Genomic DNA, 21,219 nt, shown 5'->3' with positions numbered 1-21,219 from the left:
ATCAACCCCTGCTTTGGGGGGGGGGGGAAAGCAAGTCACCATTTATTTCTTTCAATAAAACTGGACTAAATTAATATACTTTTCTGGTCTGGTTTTTCATTTTTTTATATTTTGCATCTCTTTTGTTTATTGTCACTTTGTCTTTATTTACGAGACTTTGCTTTAATTCTCCAGCACTTTGTTAATCCCCCCCCCCATTTTTTAAAATATTTGTTACACCAAGAAAAACGTGTTTTATTAATGACAACTATAAAACACGTCAATATATACTATAAACGCATCTTATATACATACAATATCTATATATTTATAAAAGTGAGAATGTGTGTGTGTGTGTGTGTGAGGACACTTCTCAACCTATATACTCAACGAATTTTTGATCTATAGACTTGAAAGTTCGTATATAGGGTATTCAGAAATATAAAAATTTTATAATCGGTTTTCATCCAGAAAAAAAGAGCTGCTAGGGGGTTAAAATTTAAAAAATAGTACTTCGGTGTCATCGGATTTTTATCTGTTTGTCAACTGTTTGACGAGGTTTTAAAGCATCTTTTAAAGATTATGGCAAGCTAGGCTAATGGTTATCGTACTTGACTCACTAGGTTTAGGTTTTGGTTTCGATCTCAGCTCGAGTATTTTTTTTTTTTTTTACTTACAAAAGTTTATTGTTTAGACTTAACACTCGCATGATAATGTCTCAGTTCCTTTTCTTTCCCCCAGTTTTTTTTTCAGTTTTCTTTTTTTTCCAATGGAATTTAACATTACTTTTAATACCGGGCAACGCCAGATACAGCTTCCAGTATATTATGTATGTATATATGCATGTACAATACGTAATATTGAAAACAAAAATGTTCTAATGTGATTTTGAAGCCTCTAGTCTAAACTGCCAATTAAACTGTCATTTCTCGCTAAAATTAAAGTTTATAAAAGTTCATTACTATTTATTTATTCAACCAAAAACATTTCTCGTAGGGGCCACTAGTTTAGAAAAGAACCGAGGAAATCCACACGTAATCATTGTTTATGTTCAATGGTATTATAAATCTTATGATGATGATGATGATGATGATGATGATGATGATGGCGGCGGCGGCGGTGGCAAAACAAAAACGTAGTTACACGATTCTCGACGGACGTCGGTAAGAAGCACGTGATAAAACAGTAAAAACACGTGAGAAAACACACGTTTATCACACGGAGGTGGAGGGCGGGTGAGATTTTTGTTTTGTTTTTAATTTACGTTTTGATTTAGTTGTTTTTATAATTTATTGGCGTTCCCTCCAGGTGTATATTTTGGTACTCCTTTGGCGTTGAGTTCCATGGCGATCAGCAGAAAAACTTTAATGGGTAAATGTTTACTTTAACTACAACAGAACACCAACCAATAAAATTTGTTTTTATGTAAGTTTTCGGGGTCGCTGACAACGAATCTGATATTCAAACCCATCGCAAATTTACTGTTTGCATGGCATTAACCCCTGAACCCACGCACTATTTTGTGCCAACTCACCGGCACCGCCATCGTTTATGCTATTCTTATATGAAGCGTTCGCGCATGGGGTTTTTCAATCATAAAACTTGTACAACATTTAACAGGTGCTTCTGCAGTTTAATTTACCGTTTTTCCGTAAGTAACGCGTCAATGCGACGACATACACCGGACAGAAGAACTGTTTAATTTTTCACAAAAAATATAATAACGTTATTATTTCAGCACGGATCAATAAGTGCATGAGTACCCGAATCTGAAAACAGTTTCCGTCGCAAAAAAAAAAAATAAATAAATAAATAAATAGTTTTCATGACATGAAGACCTCACCCGTCCCCCACGCCCCTGCCCCTCCACTGCCCTACCACCCCAATGTAAACAGAATTTTTGTGAAAAATTAAACAGTTCTTCTGCTCGGTGTATGTCGTCGCGTTACTTACGGAAAAACGGTAAATTAAACTGCAGAAGCTATTAAATGTTGTACAAGTTCTAGAATTGAAAAAAGAAAAAACTAAAAAAATATAAATAAATAAAATAAAAAAACGAAAAATTAAATTGCTTTTGTATACCGCTCGTGAAAACTTAATTTTTTTTAGATCAATTAAAAAAGCATCCAAAACCACGTAACACAGAAAAATGAACCACATTTTGTTTTTGAAAACTTGTTATTTTAAATGTCTGCTAAAAAATTCTTCCGCGATGTGACAAGTCACCTTACTACGCGCGTCCATGCGTGAATGCATCATAAACGATGGCGGTGAGTTGGCACAAAATAGTGCGATGGTTCAGGGGTTAATACCATGCAAACGGTAAATTTGCGACGGGTTTGAAATATCAGATTCGTTGTCAGCGACCCCGAAAACCTAAGTAAAAACAAATTTTATCGGTCGGTGTTCTGTTGTAGTTAAAGCAAACATTTACCCATTAAATTTTTCTGCTGGTCGCCATGGAACTCAGCGCCCAAGGAGTATATATATATTTTAGCTAATCTTAGGAGTATGGCATCATGACGAACGTTAACGAACAATACTACTCTGCCCCTCCCAACCCACAAAGGAGAAGGCAATGCATGGGAGAATGGTATCATTATAAACGAACATACTGCAACTGCACTTTCCCCAAAAAGGAGAAAATAATACCATGACAACTGAATAAATACTTATACTACCCTCTCTTAAAAAAAAAAAAAAATTACGATGTGCCCCCGGCCCTCCAGCGTATTATAAAAATCCCGACCTCCCCATGTTAAGAACGGCTTTCGGAATAACACCCCCCCAACCTCGAAAGCCGTTCTTAACATGGGGAGGTTGGAGTGTTTATTCCGAAAGCCGTTCTTAACATGGAGTGGTTGCACTGGTTGGGGACAGGTCGTAAAAAAATACGAAAAAAAAATAGAAACCAGATAATATCTGAAAGGATGATATCATGACAACGAACATATGCTAGACTACCCCCTCCCCCCAAAATGAAGAGGTAATACCTGGGAGGATGGTCTCATGACAACAGAACAAATACTACACTATCCTCCTCCCAAACAAAGGAGTAGGCAATATTTTGTGAAAATAGTTTCATAACAATAAAAAAGATACTACGCTATTTCCTACCAAATTGAGTACTGAACGATGGTACTGGTACAATAGTACATTAATAGAAGCGATAGTTTCGACTTCCGATAGGGTATTTAGTTTTTTCCCACTGCAAGAACTTAGATACCAGGGTCGGAAAGTGGGATTGAGAAGTCAGCGCCCCTGAGGAAGGGCACTCCAACCTGCAACAAGTGCATGCGTAGCCCCATCGGCATTCCCCGGGGAGGGCGCCTAAGGCGATTAGCAATAACCTATCCTCCTTCTCAAAGAGAGAACTACACAGAACTTAACGCCCCACCGCAAAAGCAGCAGAGACCAGGTTTTTACAGGAATGGTCTTATCTCTGTTGATTTTGGGGACCCGAGATAAAATCCCTAGCCGTACATACCAAAAATCCCCATTAGTAAATGTGTTTGTAGTGATCAGCTAACCCAAGTCGCTCGTCACATTAACAAAAGAATTCATACGTCCAAAAAGCAAAAACGAATTAAAATGCTAAATTATCTTTGGTGCTTATGCACTTATGTTACCGTGCTATTTCTTAAAAATAGTATTTTCAAGTTAAATTCAAGTTTTAAGATATCTTATTAAATCGTTAGGTGAAAGTACAGAATAATTACAAAACACTCTACCCTTCCTATGTTAAGAATGGCTTTCTAAATGAGAACGTTATTTCAGCACGGCAACATAAGTGCATAAGAACTTTTTTTTTTTTAAGTTATTTAATTAAAGTTTGTAAATTTGAAATAAATAAAGGTTCTCATTGCGACCCCAACCCCAAGAAAAAATAATGCCTATAGTGACCATGACCAGCTAACCTAAGTCACTCAACATTAACAAAAGAATTCACTCGGCCGGAATCTATTCAATTCGGAGACATTTTGATTGTATAACCAAGCACCCATGTAAACACGATTGTAATGCGTCACCTGACACAAACTCATGGGACTACATTTTTATCTCTTCGCTTATGAATACAGTAAAGAGGTTAGAACGTTCGAGAAAGCTTGAATATAAGCACGTACCAGCCAAATTTAAACAGTTTAGACAGTGTGTTCTCAAGTCACCATGTTGACGCCTATAATGCCGCTTACTTCTAACTCCGTCCAAAGGACGTTAAACTGCACCAAAACCAGACAAAGTTCTCTAAAGACACTATCATTATGTAATGCCGCTGGAAACTAAATTCCCCAGGACGGTTAAGGATTACCAAATTCAGACAGCAATGATTCCCCGATCTACAGACAGTCTTCCACAGACTGAATAACTGGCTCGAAATTATACCCATGTGTACTCAACTCCTATTCTATTTCTCATTAAGGAAGCTAACACCAGCAACAATGAATGAATATTCTATGCTTACAAACTATTTCTTCACATTATTCAACGTCCGTAAAGTTTTCTTCGTTAAATTACGCTGTCTTGATACCTTCCTCAGTCTTGAAGAATTTCTCCAGTCACTTAAAAACTACCAGCCACGCATTCACAATTAAGTAATATTCTTTTCCCACTCGAAGAATGTTCCCAAATCTTTCCACCAATCTTTTCAATTTCCTCCACGTGGGGAGACAGAGCATATTCAAGAAGAAATCTGACTTGCACCTCTAGCACAAAAAAAAAAAAAAAAAAAAAATTTTTCAGGTTAATAAAAATTGTTATTCTAAATATTTGTAATTGTTCCAGACTTGCACCAGTTTGCTGAGATATATATATATATTTTTTTTTGCTTGTTAGAGAAAGATGTTTCAACCCACGCTCCCGACTTTGTCATGAATTAAGAGACTGGTCAATCCATCTTCCTTCTACATGTTAATTGTACTCAATTTTAGTTTTGCCTACTATTTGTTCCGATGATAGATATGTTTTGGATATATGTTTGATTTATCAGTTGCATTCACAAAAGATAGTTTCTGTTATTCCAAGCCCAAAATGCAGAATGGATCTGTGTTATAAGTGTTAGGTGTGCATATTAGGGATGACACAGCACGGGGTACACAGAATGGGGTACACAACGGGGTATACAGAATGGGGACGAATGACAACATTTATAAAGATGGAACATATTTAATATTTATAATAGGAGCTTGATATAAAGAGAGGTGTAGACAGTGCTTTTAACACAGGGGGGGGGATTCATTATTTATGATGGGAATACCGTTAACACTTTTGAGGAGGGAGACAGACAATTAACACTTTGGAAGGGTGTTATACAAAGTTCATTTACAAAGACGAATCACAAAAACACATTACCTTTCAGGTTGAACGATGGCAAGACAAAGACTTACAAAATGATATTTATTCTTCCAATTGGATGAGATGATGATCAGGAATTCAATTGCGTTGCAGAATTACATTATCTTGTTTCCCTTTCTGGTTTGCTTCCAAAAGGGGTTCAGCTAACTCAACTCCCTTCTCTCCAAAGTCTCCTAGCTGTGTCTCAACTCTGACTCAACTTAACTGAATATTTGTAAACTATCTTTCTTTGTGACGTCAAAACATGCTCAACCATGTGAGAGTCCCTCATGTGGATTCTACATATTACACATGTCTCCACACGTCTATGTAACACAAAGAAAATTCCTTAATCCATTGTCTATTATTTTCCTAACTGACCTATCTTTGTTTTATAATTATTTCTACTATAATGGCAATTCACTAAATTCCTGTGATCGCATCTAAATAGCAATATGTATTCACTTTTAACTTTTGATTACTGAGTTCAATTCTAGCCTTTTTCTTTTAATAAATATTATTTTCAAACTTATGTCGTTTCTCTAATTACTTGGATCTGTCCCCTTCCATCTATAACATAATATCATTATTAAACATATAGAAAGACTAATAGCTTATATATTACTGGAGATTATTTTATCTCACACGTCATGTATCAAACATACATCCAAAACATCTATTATCAGGACAAGTAGTAGACAAAATTAAAACCAAATACAATAAACACATTTATTTACAGTTGATACATAAAGAACAGCTACATAAACTGGCTTCCAAATATTTAAGCTTACCACCTTCATCCATTGAGAGTGAGAAGCTCTTTAGTACAGGTGGTAATGTGCATGAACCCATGAGGAACAGGTTGTGTCCGGAGAATGTAGAAGCTAATGTTTCTACATTACAACTTCAGACTATTTCAACCTTAAATATGGATGAGACTATGAGTAGAAGGGACAGGTAGTAAGAATAGAAGAAGAAGTAGAGCAACAGCAGGTGCAGAGCAAAGGTAACCATCGCAGCATGATCCCATGGAAACAGAACTTCAGCTTATAGTTATTCACATTACAAATCAGAATTTGTACTTTGTAGTTTGTTTGTAATTTCTTTTTTTTTTCTTTTTTTTTTTGTTATTTAGTTGTTAAATATTTCTTGAATTGTAAGCCATGTTTAATTTCAGAAGAGTTTCCGATGGGTAGTTATTCTATACAAGTCCTGGATATAAAGAATCCTCAATAGGCAGCTGTTTTGTACAGGTTCTGGACTTTATAATTTTGCAGCCAGAGAGCAAAAGATCCTTAGTTTTTACTCTGTCTTTAATATAGGAATATATATATATCTGGAAAACTCAGATATTTTTCATTTTGTGAAACTCTTATATGAGACGTCTGGAAGTAACAAATTTTCAACATACTTTAATCCTTTCTAATCATTTGACCCGCCTCATGCTGCTGTGCAACCTTGCACCTCGGAGGAGATGTATTCCAAGGAATGTTCACCACAGAAGATTGGTGATGGAAATGTTAAAAAACTATTTTATTTATTTTTTTATGGAAATCGTTCCAGACAAGTCCTGAAGCCACTTGATGTAAGAAGCTAAAAAACTAATCAACAATGAGTGTTAGATGGACAGATGCTGACCCAGAAAACAACACCCTTACTCAGAAACGTCGCTTATGCAATGTGAAAACTAAAGAACAAAATAAGGGAAACGAGGGTTATGAGGCTACTACAAGTAAACCCAAGGAGATCAGACACGAGGTAAAGTTTTGAACAACCAATACACTACATGGAGTGTACTTTGGCCTATGAAAAACTGTGATACTGAAATTCATAACACATTTCGAGAGTGGAATTCATGACCCAGGATTTTGTGAAAAACCCTCATTTAAATTTTAGAGACTATACTGTGAAAATTGCGAGACTGGAATTCATGAAACATAATTTTGTAGCAGAAAAAACAACAAAGTTACTGGATGACATAGATGTAGGCACTTGGCAAACATGGATACTTATAAATATCTGTGAGTTTGGGAGTTGAGTTTGTTTAACGTCATTTCAACCTCTGGGAGTCATTTTATGCAAAGAAAAGGTTTAATTGCTTTTGTTGTCAATTTCCTGCTGAGTTTTTGGAAGCGGACACTATCAAGTTGACAAAAATTAAAGATGAGATTAGAAACTCATACCTACTACCTGAGAACAAGAAATTTCTTTGAAACTAAGTTATTTAGTAGATACCTGATAAAAGGAATGAACACTTGAACAATATTCCTGGTATTCTGGACCATTCATAAGCTGGACCAGAAAACTAAAAAATTAATGACTATGCACAATGCATACACCCAAAGAATGATATTTACAAACTGTAAAAATGGAAAATGTTTAGCTAATAAATCAGAAACTATCCAAGAAATCCAATGGTTCTTTGAAATAATATTGTCTTGAATACTAGGCTTCATTTAAATAACGCTTGAAAAATTCTAAGAGCTACAATCATCCCATATAATAGCTCCCCACCTCCCCAATCAGTAAGTTTTTATATTCAGTAATAAAGCAAATTAATTTTTTTCAAGTAGGTGTGTGTGTGTGTGTGTGTGTGTGTGTGGCCCACTAAAAATAACACCAATATATGTATGTATATTAAATAGAAAGAACAAAAGTGTAAGTTGGATCTCTGTGAGTCTCAGAGACAAATGGGTATTTGAGCTTGTGGTGATGGTGCAGAGAGACGAAGGAATAAGCGTCCACAACTAACAAACATTCACTGTAAGGAAACAGTAGATCCATGAGGTAGCAAACCTGATATTGTTTGATTGTGAGGCAACGGTGGTAGTGATGAAAAATTAGGTGCTTTTGGCAATCCAAACTAGCAGAATAAAATCGGTGGCATTTTTGCTTGAAGGACAGAATTTTTTTGGATGCCACACAATTAATGTCACTTGCATGTGTCATCGGTAACATTATTTTCGTTTTAGGCTGTCACTTATTTGAATTTGGGCAAGTACTATTGCTACTGCTGCTTTTTTATGTATAAGAAAATACCGATGAAAAGACAAAGGGAGAAAATAATTCAGACCAGAAAAAGGTGAATATATCGTTTCATGCTGTGTTTGTGAACCACTTGAAACGTTCTAAAAGTTAGGATCATTCCAGATTGACCCCATCTTTGGTCAGTAAGTTTTTATATTCAGTATTAAAGCAAATTAGCTTTTTGAAATGGGTCGGCTATGTTATTTTTATAATTATAGATAGACTGACACGATTTTCAAGTAGATGGCTGTGTGGTCTACCCCAAATGACACCAATATCTATATATATTCCAGTAGGGTGAGCAAGGGAGGTCGGTTGGGTATCTGTGCTTCTCAGAGACAGAAGAGCCTTTGGGTGACCAAATGGCAGAGTGATTCCTACAAAGGCTAAAAAGTAATGGCTCGAATTGCTACACTCTTTCTTTCTTCGTTTTATTGGGATTTTCATTAGTTGAAAATATTTTGAGTTAACACATTCCTGTGAAAAATTACTTGCTTTAAAGAGTGAAGAGGAAAGCGAATTCCAACAAAATGGAGAAAGAAAGAATATAGCAATTAGAACCATTTGCATTTTAGCATTCATAGGAATTACTTTGTGATTCAGTCTCCACAAAGCTTATAGATTGTCTTTGGTTGGAAGATTTACATGCCTATTGTTTAGTTGAAAAGAACGAGTATCAATTGTAATCTCTCAAAATTAAACATCATTATTTGTTTTAAACTGAAATTGTAATTATTCTTGTGAGTATCCTTGCTTTTTTTTGTTTGAGATGTCAAAATCAAGTACCACCAGCTCCAAAGCCATCGAAATCGAAGTCATTTTTGAGATAGCTTCTTCTCTGTAAGTTGAGGTATAATCCTACACAGTTCTAAGAGCTCTACCCTCTCAGGCTTTGCCTTCTCACCCTTTGAGAAGGGATTACTTTATTGCTAATTGCTTGAAGCTTTTATGATAGGGGTGCCCAGGCATTTTTGCAGGTCAGAATGCTTTTCAAATCTTTCTTCCTTGATATTGTGTTACATATTCCTGCGGCGAAAGGGAGATGAACAGGCAGATCATCACGGTCTGCACAATTAACGCACATAGACATAGGTTCACAAAGGTGACATAATAGATGTTTATTCCATCCTCCCATGTATTAACTTCTTTGAGGAGAATAATGTAGTATCTATTTTTATGCATCAGGCCGGTGCAAAAATTTTGCCGGTTTGTAAAAGAGACATTTTAAACCATTGTAATTTATTTTATGTATATTGTTATTGCTTGAATATATCGCCAGGATTAATTTACAATTTTTTCTTTCAGATTATTAAAGCATCTATCATGTTTTTCTGCAATATTTTCACCTACATTGACCAGAAACCGACCTTGTTTATTCAACAGAAAGAGAGTCATCTTCCATCATGATAATGGTTATCATCATCATTCAGCACTACTGGCCAAAGATCTCCTAGGAGAAAATGGCCGGGAAATCTTGTCTCATTTTGTATATTTTTCTGCCCTAACTCCCTTGGATTATCATTTATTTTGAGGATTACAAAACCATCTAAAAAGAAGATTGAACATGAGTCAGATTCATATCTCACATCAAAACCTAAAGAAATTTACAAGCAAAGCATTTATAAGCTCGTTGACAGATGGAATCAAATTATAGACAGCCAATGTCATTATTGCTATGATAAAGATTGTTGGGTTCTTATCCAGAATCCCCCCTCCCCCCATATTAAAAAACAAAAAATAAGGAAAATCTGCATGATGTAAATACCCATAACTAAACGAAAATATTATATTCCAAAAATCACATAAATTGATCAAGTAATTTTATTTTTATATAAGACTAGCGGGGGTACCGGCGTTGTCCGGGTGTTTGGAGGTGTGTGTGCTGTTAGATAAAAAGAAACTGGGGAAGGGGGGAGGTAAAAGTTGGTAGGATCGAACTCGAAGCCCTGAGGCGAAGTTTGAAAATAAAATCGGCCAGCCAGAATGAGTTACTGAAAGATGTTTGAATTTATTTAAGTAAGAACCAAATTGACAGGTGCGCGCACAGAAGTCGTTGAGCGTTACGACGATGACGACAACAGTTAATGACCAGGTTTGTTTGTTATAAGCGAAGTAAAAAAAAGAAAACAACGTTAAAACTTAAGCGGGGGGGGTAATCAAAACATCGAAAAAAAAACACAAAAAAAAAACTAATGTAAAGCAAATGAACGATGTTAAATGTAAAAATCGAAAAAAAACCAAAAAAAAAAACAGAAAAACGAACACGTGAAAAATGGCTTAAATAAGCCTGCTTCGATATTAAAATTTAAAAATATCGGTGGGTACCCAGGTGTTTTGGGGTGAGTGGTCATGGGTGGATGAGCGAAGTAAAAAAAAAACAGAGAAACGAACGTTACGGGGAAAATGGCTTGAATAACACTGGTTCAATATTTAAATTTAAAAAATTGAAAAAAAAAAAAAAAAAAGACATCTCACACCACGATTCGAACCCAAAACATTTAGATAACGGACCAACATGCTAACCAAACGACCTAACACGACGGACATGAAATTTAGTCAGTTTTTCAACTATTTAAAGTAAATCAGGTCATGACATCATCTGACGCATGCGTAGAACCGGTCGTCGTCACGAGAGGACCGTTTTTGTTGACCCCCCCCCCTTGTCGATTTCGGGGTGAAAAAAATGAATGCTTTTGGCCAATTTTTCGATATTTTTCGAGCGCAGGATAGAGCTTCGATATGATACCGAGTTTGTGAATTTTCGTTGTGTCTGTCGAAAGTTTTTAGCGGACACACAAACACACATACAAACATACATACACACATTTTCGCTTTTATATATATAGAAGATCAAATTTTATGACTATCCGAGAAGTGAAGGTCTCACTCACAACTTGAAAAAAAATATCTCAAGAAACAAATATAATAATTTATACATTTTTTTTTTTTTTTTTTTTACATAGGAATCACCACTTATCAAGGCTTGGAGGCCACTCGAGGATAAGGGTTAGTGGGTAGACATTAGTCAATGTGACTATAGTGTAGTAAACATAAGTAGTGGCAATTTTGTAAATTGGATTACTTAGGGAGACGGTTCATCAAGAACTTGTTTACGTTGAACTTGAAGACAATCAGATTGTAGTCAGGTGGAAAGCAGGCAATCAGAAGAGAGTTCCACAGGCATGCAGTTCTAAGAAAGAAGCTTACTAGATTTATGTTGTAATGTCTACAAATTCCCCATTAATTGCTTAAGAAAGATTTTCCTTATGAAATAAAACTACTCGATCAATTGATGTGATTCTTGGAATATGATATTTTCATTTCATTACGGGTATGTACATCATACATTTTTCTTTATTTTGCTTTTTTTAATATAGAGGGAATTCTGGACAAGAACCTAAATATTTTCAAAAACACAAGTTTTCATTTTCAAGATGAAATTTTAAATTGGTAAAAACTTTTGAATGAACCTGATATATTCGAATTAGCATTTTATTTATTGTTTTAGCAAAAAACACAAATCGCAGTCATGAACTACTAAATATAGCGACAGCCTATATACAGTCTTACAAACTCACGCATGTACAAGTTCACACACATACGAACAAAATCAACACTTTCATAATCTAGATCAGTGTTTCTCAACCTTTGCTGACTCGTAACCCCCTTACCAAGCATCTCAACACTCGTGGCCCCCTGTACTTCAAAAAAAAAAAAAAAAAAAAAAAAAAAATGCAAATTTTGTTTTATGTTGCTTATTTAGCTCTTATTTCATTCTGGTGTTACTCTTATTATAAAATATAATGAGCGTTCTCATAAGGCTTAGATTGGATTAGGCGATTTATGTGTAAAATACTTTCCAGGAACCAAAAATTTCAGGGTACGAGATCTAAGCTGAAACCAATTCATTTTTGGTCCCCTGACAAAAGGAGGATGGACCTGTAAATTCACCCTTGTCCGTTCGTCTGTCTGCACTTTTCTTAATAACTACATCGTGAAATTTTTAAAACTTTTGCACAAACATTAAACATGATATGAGTAAAAAAGTAACAGAACAGATTTTCCGGAGAAAACTCTGGTTGTCCCTCTAGGGGTGCATTTCAGGTTAAAATGGCTAAAATTGACACTTTTGTGCTTATTAAAAAAAATTGATGCCTTAGATTTTTATAAAACTTTCTGAAAACTAACTGATTTCTATATAATTTTCTTTGTCTATATTTCGCGATAAATCTTGGGTCTGCCCCAGGGGCTCTTTTAGTAAAAACACTCCATTTTTGGGACTATTTTACCATGTTTGTCCAAGATTTTCTGTGTATGTCTATTTAGCAGTTTTGCACGGTGCTGAACTCAAATTTAAATATGTTAAGGCCTTGGGGACTTTTGAGACTAAATGCGGGTGGGGGTAAATGATAGACTTAGTCATTTCTTTTTTTGCATAGTACAGAACTCAAATTTACATATGTTAAGGCTTAAAACTGCACTGTTTATTCATTTTCACGAGGATTTAACGTCCCCTGGGGACTTTTGGGGCTAGATTGGGAGGGACCATGCATACTTCACTTGTGTATCTAGAGGTTCCACCAAAAATAAAAATAAATGACATTTTTTCATGGCTGAAGTCTTGTAACCTTATTTATACATTGCAAGTTTCTGCATTATGAATTATATCTTTCCAGCGTCTTCTTATGGCTTCCTGATCGAAGATCCATGACCACCTTCCCCCGGTTGAGAAACGCCGATTTAGACTCTTTGAACTCTTCCCGACTCTTTTCTTCGTAACTCTTTACTTTTGTTAATTTCATCAAAGCATAAATAACGTTGGTATATTTATATATAGATAGACTTTGCCATTACTTCTGATATACGCTTATCTACTACAATTTCATTCCTTTGTGACGTCATCCACAAATAGATACAAATAGATGTAGCTGTAATAAACACTATTTTCTCTGGTGGAGGGCAGACCTGTGAGATGGTTTATACACACGAGGATCAATCAGCCTTCAAGGATTATTGTTACATATAAAGCACTCTATATCGGTGATGATTAAGTTAGCTAGTGTGAATTTTGACAAGGGTCACACCAAGTGCATGATGACCCAGATTTGTAAAATAGAATCGTTCCCAGTGTTAAATGAAAGATGGGTGACATAAGTTGAGGTAGGAGGTAACAGGTCAAACAGAAGACAAAACAGAGTTGAATGATGGTTAATGACGTTACGTTTTCAAGTTGAAAGAAACAAAAGTTTTCAAATTAGTTTCTCTGTGGAAGCCATGCAAATGAGATACTGCCAATAATGTAGAAATAATCTAACTGGAATATTACCTCAGTCTCTGTCCGTGTGCATCATTCATTTAAGTAAGTTAGAAAATAAAGTTTAGAAGTAAATAACTAGCTAAGAGAACATTAGTCTTTCTCTCTAGAGCCCATTTTCTTTAAATAAAACCTTGAAAAAACTCAGCAAATGTCTTCTTATGTCTTCTTTCTTCATGAAAAGAAGCTTACTTCTACAGTAACCACTAGGCGAAACATACAAAGGATGCACATATGTATAAAGATTGTCTCTTTCATTTTGCTATTGAGCATATAATCGCTCAAAAAAAAAAAAAAAAAAGAAAAAAAAAGTTTGAGTACTTATTCAGAATATGAACCATGCTGAAATAATGACGTTATTATTTAGAAACCCATTCTTAACATTGGGGGGGGGGGGGCTTTTTAAAACTATACTGTACTTTTACCTAAATTTAATAAACCAACAATATTGTAAAAATTTAATTTAACTTGAAAATTTGAAAATCCTATCTAAAAAAAAAAAAATAGTGCAGTCTGTATAAGTATCAAAATGCGTCCTGTTCGCCGGACCTAGATACGTCATGACTCAGGTATCTCCGGAAGTACTGAGATTCATTATATGTCTATTTTTCATGCACACTTTTATTTCTTACAAAGTCAAATCGTGGCATTAAGAAAAACACCAAAATATTTTACAATTTAAACCATTCAAACATTAATAGTTGAACAATATGATTGATAATTTCTTTCTCTTTATTCTTGTTCACCCCAAACAAGGCATATTGCCATTTGGATGTAATGGGCTACCATTTGAGACTATATCTACTAGGGACTATGTGAGGAGATGAGCAAGATGTCTGTTTGCATTACATTTAATCGTATGCATGTTAGTCCAGTAAGAGAAGCAGGAAACAGGGAAGGAATTCCAAAGTATATCGGTCTGATGGAAGAAGCTATTAGAGTGGAAGGGTTTCCGGCATCTAGGGATCTCTAGCATTTAACTTGAAATTGGATTCAACATGATAGGATTTGGCTGCTAGACGGATTTGTCAGGAGTATGTATGTCAAGGGTGTACAAGTGCAAGGAGTTCATCAGAGCACATGGCGCTTCTACACTATTGGGACGAGATTTTGTAGTCGATAAATTGAGTTTTCAGATAAAAAACAATGGTTTCAACTGATTTTTTTGTCAATTCTAATAAGTTACAATGGTAGTTTCCAAATTATGCAGTCGGAATTACCTGAATATTACTGAATTATTAAAAAAAAAAAACTTTATCGGTAGCAGAGAAAAAATTGCCATCATCTTGTTTAAATCGAAATGGAACATTACCTCCCTTTTGAACTCTCCTTTGTCTTACAATCGTTTTCATCAAATTCTATTTTCTTTAATAAATGATTTTCTACCTCATCGATTTTCTTAATTTTTGGATATAATCATCTTAAAAATACAAGGAATACGTAGATACCATTGTTTTCATGCGAAATTCAGTATTACGATTTCCGAAATTTCGTCCCAATAGTGTAGAAGCGCCGAGCACATTCAATTAAAGTACTAGTAAAACTGGCACCGGGATGCAACATTGCGGCGATGGAACAGGAATTGGAGCTTGGTTGACAGTGCAGGACTTATTAAATTGAAAACATTTTTGGGGAGGGACTCTACGAGTGAGAGAAGAGTGATGGATGCACCAGCCCAGATGTAGCAATAACACTCCATGCATGGGCGAATGGTAGCCTTATAAAAATGTGAGTAATTTTCTAGCCCGGTAGAGAGAACCCGCCTTCTTTGCAGCAGCCTTTGCAATGTCTTCAATGTATTTGTTCCAGTTAATGTTGCTTGTGAATGTTAAGTCGATGAATTCGAAGGATAAGATCTCAGATAGGGCATTATTGATCATGGCCATAAGTGGTTGCATATACGACACAATCACGTTGACACTTCGATTCTCACCAGATTACCAAAGTTAAGCCACGTCGAGCCTGGCCAGTACCATATGAGTGACTATTTGGGAAGGCGAGCCGCTGTATGTACCGCAAGGTAAAATAACAGGTTAGGAAACTGGCGCAGTTTATCCTCTTGAAAGTAGATGAGCCTCTTTTAAGTCGTGGTAGGCAACCCATCTAGTGATGGCGTCATGATAAAAAAAAAAAAATACCCTTCATAGCCCTAGCGAAGCATCAAGAATTCAGCTACAGACAAGATTTGAATTACACTACAAACTCGTGTAGTGAGTTCAATCTCGGCTGCGGCTACATGTTACGTTACGTTATAAATGGTTAAGAAGACCTTTTGTGATTGTCAAAGGAAGGAAGCTTAGTCTTAGTAGCATTAAATGTTACCATCCATTCCACTACGGACTCTTATATTTCTATTTTTCCTAAACTAATTAGTCATTGTATTTCATGAACAAAGAACACCCAAGAAGTACAATAATCAATTAAATACTTCATTTCTTTATTACCATTCTCTTTTGAAGCATGGTTGGATATATTACTATTTTCGACATGACAATTAAGTAAGTACTGTTGTTTTGGCTTAAATCAAAATATTTCTAAAAACCGATCTGTCGACTATCTTAACAAGCACCAAATGATGGTATTGATAGCTTTTGAACCGGATATAAACGACTATGTTTGTTTGGGATAACTTTTAGATAGTTTAAGCAAGGATATGTTAGAGCTAGTTTAGAGTTAAGTTCGGGTTAAAACAAAAAAAAAAAAAAAAAGGTCGATTTTTGTCCGGTTCAGAAGTTGTACCCAAACCAAAATTAAAATTGCCTCGGTCTAGATAGATTTCTCCTTCATTAGTCAAGGACAAGAAAGATTAAGTATAGTATCAAAACAGATACCATACGACACATTACTCATAGCTAAGAGACAGATAAGAAGAGTTTGAAATAAAAACTGAATTTAAATTAGAAAAAAGTTTTTATGGGTGAGAAGAGAAAGAAATGTAAGTAGTTAAAATTGATATAATCTAAATTAATTTGATTAAAACACACACACACACAAATAATAATAATAATACTAATAATAAATAAATAAATAAATAAATAAATAAAATGAAATAATAAAAGCTAAGCTATTAAAATGCGGTCAACGATCCCAATTCTGAAATTTGGAAATAAATTCAAGAAGAAAAAAATAAAAATGAAAGAAAATGCGTGGGATGGAAAAAAGCTTCAGTTTTAAAAGGCGATTCAGCTAATTTTTTTCCTTTTCTCATACATCATTGTTTTGAATAGATTAGATTATGGAAGGGATTTATATTGCTTTTTTTTTTGTTATTTTTTTTCTTATTACTTTTTTCTTATTTAAAAACACAAATATTGCGACATATTCTTGTCGTGGCGAGTGCGACTGCTTTAACAACAACAACAAAAGAACGTGACGCGAAAATAGAAGCGTGAGCACGCGGCTAATTTTATTGATCACTTCCGTCTACGACCCTCATTTATTTAATTTGCCTCCCCACGAGACAGAGTTAGACACCAGGGACGTTTTTTTGACGTTGGGAATAAAAAAGGAACAAAAATAAAAATTGTCTCAGGCGTGAAGGATTTATCCTCCACTGACAGAGAACAAGAAACTGAAGTGTAGCATCTGAAGAACAGATACTACACTTTGAGTTATATATATTTTTTCATTTACTTTGTAAAGTTTACAATCAAAACAGAAATAAACAAAAAATTAGGCACAAGGTCACTCAAAAATTGGGAAGGGGGGGGTGTCTATAGTTATTCTCGTCACTATACCTTTGCTGGTCTTGCTTGATCCTAGCTGAAGTTCTCATTCACCACAATACCTCAAGCACACCGGGGGTCGTCCTACTTGATTTTGGCCTTCAGGCCAAGAAGTCTTCTCTTAGGGTATTAAGAGTTAAGGGGAGAATTAGACAAATGTCGGTTTCCGATGTGTATAAGGGGGATGCAGTTCCTCAAAAGGGGTTAGGGTATGCACTTATTGTAGCGAGCTAAAGTTATTATTTAGAAACCCATTCTTAACATGGAGAGAGGATGGTGTTTTGTAACTATTCTGTACTTTCACCCAACAATTTAATAAACAAAAATATCGTAAAACTTGAATTTAACTTGAAAATACTATTTATGAAAAAAAAAAAAATTAAATAGCGCGGTATAATAACTGCATAACAAGCACCGGGTGAGTTTGGATTGAGACAGAAATGAGAATTACCTCAATCTAGAAGGATTTCTTTTTCACTGAACACAGACAGAACATATAAAGTGCAATATCAGAACAGTTACTACACATTGGTCTTAACTAAATCGTATCTTCAATCATGATCTTTTGTAGTTTTCATGGTTTTTCTGTTTGTTATTTTGCAAATGTTCTGAATTATGACGAAAGATTGGCGTTTCCAATTACTTTATAAAAAAAAAAAAAAAAAAAAAAAACCTTTCTAAATGCTACGACTAACTCTAAGTTCGGGTTGTACCCCACTCCGCAATTGGATACTTTGGATTTTCGTGTTGTTGATTTAAAAGTTTTTCTTTTTCCTTTGTACTTTATGCAGAATAAAGACCGTGCTATTTTTTTAAGATAGAATTTTCAAGTTAAATTAAATTTTTACGGTATCTTTTACTTATTAAATTGTTAAATGAACGTTCAAAATAGTTTTTTTTTTTTTTTAACAAAAACACGCCCTTCCTATGTTAAGAATGGCTTTCTAAGCATGGTCCGTATTCTGCATAAGTACCCTTTTCTTAATATTTAAATATATATTGTAGACGGGAGTGATTCTATAAAAATACTAACACGCGCCTTACCCTTTTACCAGTTTATTTCATGTTTTTTGTTTTATTATTTCTTTTTCTTTTTTTTTCTATTTTTAAAATAAAAATAACACCATCGTATCATTTGAAAAGGCATTCAAACAACAAATAAATAACACGCAACATAAAACGTATTCCTTGTTTAAAATCACTTACCGGAAGGGTAGATAAACACCAAATAAATAGCAAGCTATTTCTAAACACCACAGAGCAACATGTTATTCCGCCTCTCTAGTTAGCTTTAATGGCACCGCTGCTGACTCCAAAAAAGCAATGCTTTTATTACTATTACCGTCACTTTTTTTTTTAAACCATTACAAGTGTTACTGCTATTACTACTTTTTGTTAGCCGCGCTTCTTCTTCCAATGAATGCAAGGTGCTTAATGTATGTCTCATCATAGACACGATAGTCGTATATCTGTACCTCCTAATTTACCTGGATTATTTTTGTCTTTTAGCAATCAGCCCCATCCCCTCCCGCACCCCCTGTAGTATTTTTCTTCTTTCCTTTCTATCATCGAAGAAACGGAATATTCTTCAATACTTTGGTCTTGTGTAGGCGGATTCGATTTCTTTTCCTTTTTCTTATCACTAATCAAGCGTAAGAAAAATAAATCGAATAGTTTTTTTGTTGTTTCTTTTTTTTTTTTTTTCAATTCAAAAAGTCAGCTGAACAAAATAAGTTAACCAAATAAAGACTAAATTATCTAAAATTGATTAGTTCGTATACTCACTCTCACACACATACACACACACATTAAATAAGAAATAAGGGATAAAAGTTACATGTAAGTTTATCATGTCATCAGATCAATAAGAAAAAAAAAGAAGATAAAACAAATGGAGAGCAAAGCCTCTTTAGACCATGCCATTTCGAAGCTAAATGCTTCTCAGCATAAGAGGAGAAGAACCAACATTACACAAAGTATGAAATATGAATAAAAAAACTGGCTTGAGAACATTTAGATGAGAAATGAAGGATGTGTATATTAAGAAACATTCAAGAGAACATAAAAATATGAAAAATAAAAAGTTAAATATCAACAAAGAAGGAAATAAGTATACGTAAATATATATAATGAAAAGTATAAATAACTACAATTACACTGGGGTAAATCTTGAATTGCTTTAGTTCAGTAATTTAATCTCTTCATATATATATATATATATATATGAAGAGATTAAATTACTGAACTAAAGCAATATATATATATATATACCAAGTTAAAAGTATTCAAGAGTGATAACTAATGAATTTAACAAGGTTATTAAGAGTGCTCAATAAAAGAAGAGCAAAATATATTTTCATTAATATAAACAAATTTACGACACTGCACATGCTAATGTTTCAGACAAATGGTCGATTAAAACCAGACGTCCTCGTCAGGCGACTTAATAAATGGTTGCTTTCCACAGAAGAAACCAGTTCTCTTTGAGGACTTCTGATTTTAACCGACCATTTGTCTGAAACATTAGCATGTGGATATATGTTTTTCAATTATATTTCGGTCCTGGATATGACCTTAAACTATATCCGATGGTGAGGCCCCAGCTTGCGGGCTTTGGGGAGTGTGGAGCCACCCTTTAATTGCCATTGCTCCCAGGTCCACTCTGACCCGGAGTGGTAGTACCTGGTAGGGTCCCAACTATGGGTTAAATAGAAGCCGACTTGAAAACAACAAATATATTCTATTAAAAAATCTTTCTTCAAAATCTTTGGATTCGGCATTAAATAACCTGAAAAGGGTTGATATGATGTAAAACAAAAACAACCAACCAACCAATTAATTATATTTCACCTTTTATTTGTACTAATCTTAATTTATGAAGCTCAATGTAATTACAGAGCATAAAACAAATAATTGACAAAAGTCTATATTCCAAGTTACATGATGTTGATCATCTTACAATTTATTCCTTTAAGTACATTGGCATTCACAGTTCTTGACAGCACTTGTTTCGTAGCACAAACTAATTCATTTAATTATTATATTAAGGTGCTATTACTTCTGAGGAGTTAGGGGCAAAATAGATTCATTAATTGGTGTAATAAATGAATGATTTTGTGTTATGAAACAGGTGCTGTCAAGAATTGTGAATATCAACGTACTTAAAGGAATAAATTGTAAGATGGTCAACATCGTGTAATTTGGAATATAGACTTCTGTCATTTATTTGCTACATACATATGTGTGTGTGTGTGTGTGTGTGTGCGTGTAAACAAAGAAATTGATGATGAAAATAAAAATTGAATAAATTAAAATATTTATTAATCCGTCAAAATTTTAAATAAAGAATTATAATAAAGAAAAATCCTTGACCTATGGATTTTCAGAGATAGGCTTATTTACATCATAGGATAAACATTAGTAAAAAAAAAAATGCCCTACTGGTTAGCATGAATTTGAAAAAATAACTTTTTTTTTTAATAGAATTAAATACAATAGAACAGTGAAAGTAAAAATCAAACAAATGTTGGTGAAAAAAAGCAGTAAAAACTGAAAATGAATAAACAATAAATGTGTGACTTTCTTTGTTTTGTTTTTTGTGTTAAAATATTCTGTAAGAAATTTTCCTTTCTTTCTTCAAGCCTTCAATGAAGTATAAACCCAGTTGTTGAAAACAGCAAACCACACACACACACACACACACACACACACACACACACAGACACACACACACACAGACACGCACACACACGCGCACACACACACACACTTTTACAGTGTTACATTTTTACAATTTTAGTTCCCTACATATTAATGTAAAATTTATAGTTCTATTAATACTTT

The 21,219-nt window shown here is 34.4% G+C and overlaps 1 protein-coding gene across 1 annotated transcript in view; it reads right to left on the bottom strand.

The window, feature by feature from the left end:
• LOC145279797 (neurensin-1-like) overlaps nucleotides 1-19,011 on the bottom strand; it is a 72,110-nt gene extending 53,099 nt beyond the window's left edge. Inside the window, exon 1 of the mRNA XM_080131130.1 lies at nucleotides 18,583-19,011. The gene's annotated coding sequence lies outside the window, so the exon portion shown is untranslated. The remainder of the gene's footprint in view (nucleotides 1-18,582) is intronic.
• Between the last annotated feature and the right edge of the window lie 2,208 nt (nucleotides 19,012-21,219).

Source organism: Euprymna scolopes, chromosome 7, assembly GCF_053919585.1.
Source record: "Euprymna scolopes isolate OS-2025 chromosome 7, ASM5391958v1, whole genome shotgun sequence".
Classification (NCBI taxonomy): domain Eukaryota; kingdom Metazoa; phylum Mollusca; class Cephalopoda; order Sepiida; family Sepiolidae; genus Euprymna; species Euprymna scolopes.
Note: the sequence above shows the minus strand (reverse complement) of the source record. Positions and strands in the feature narration are given on the sequence as shown.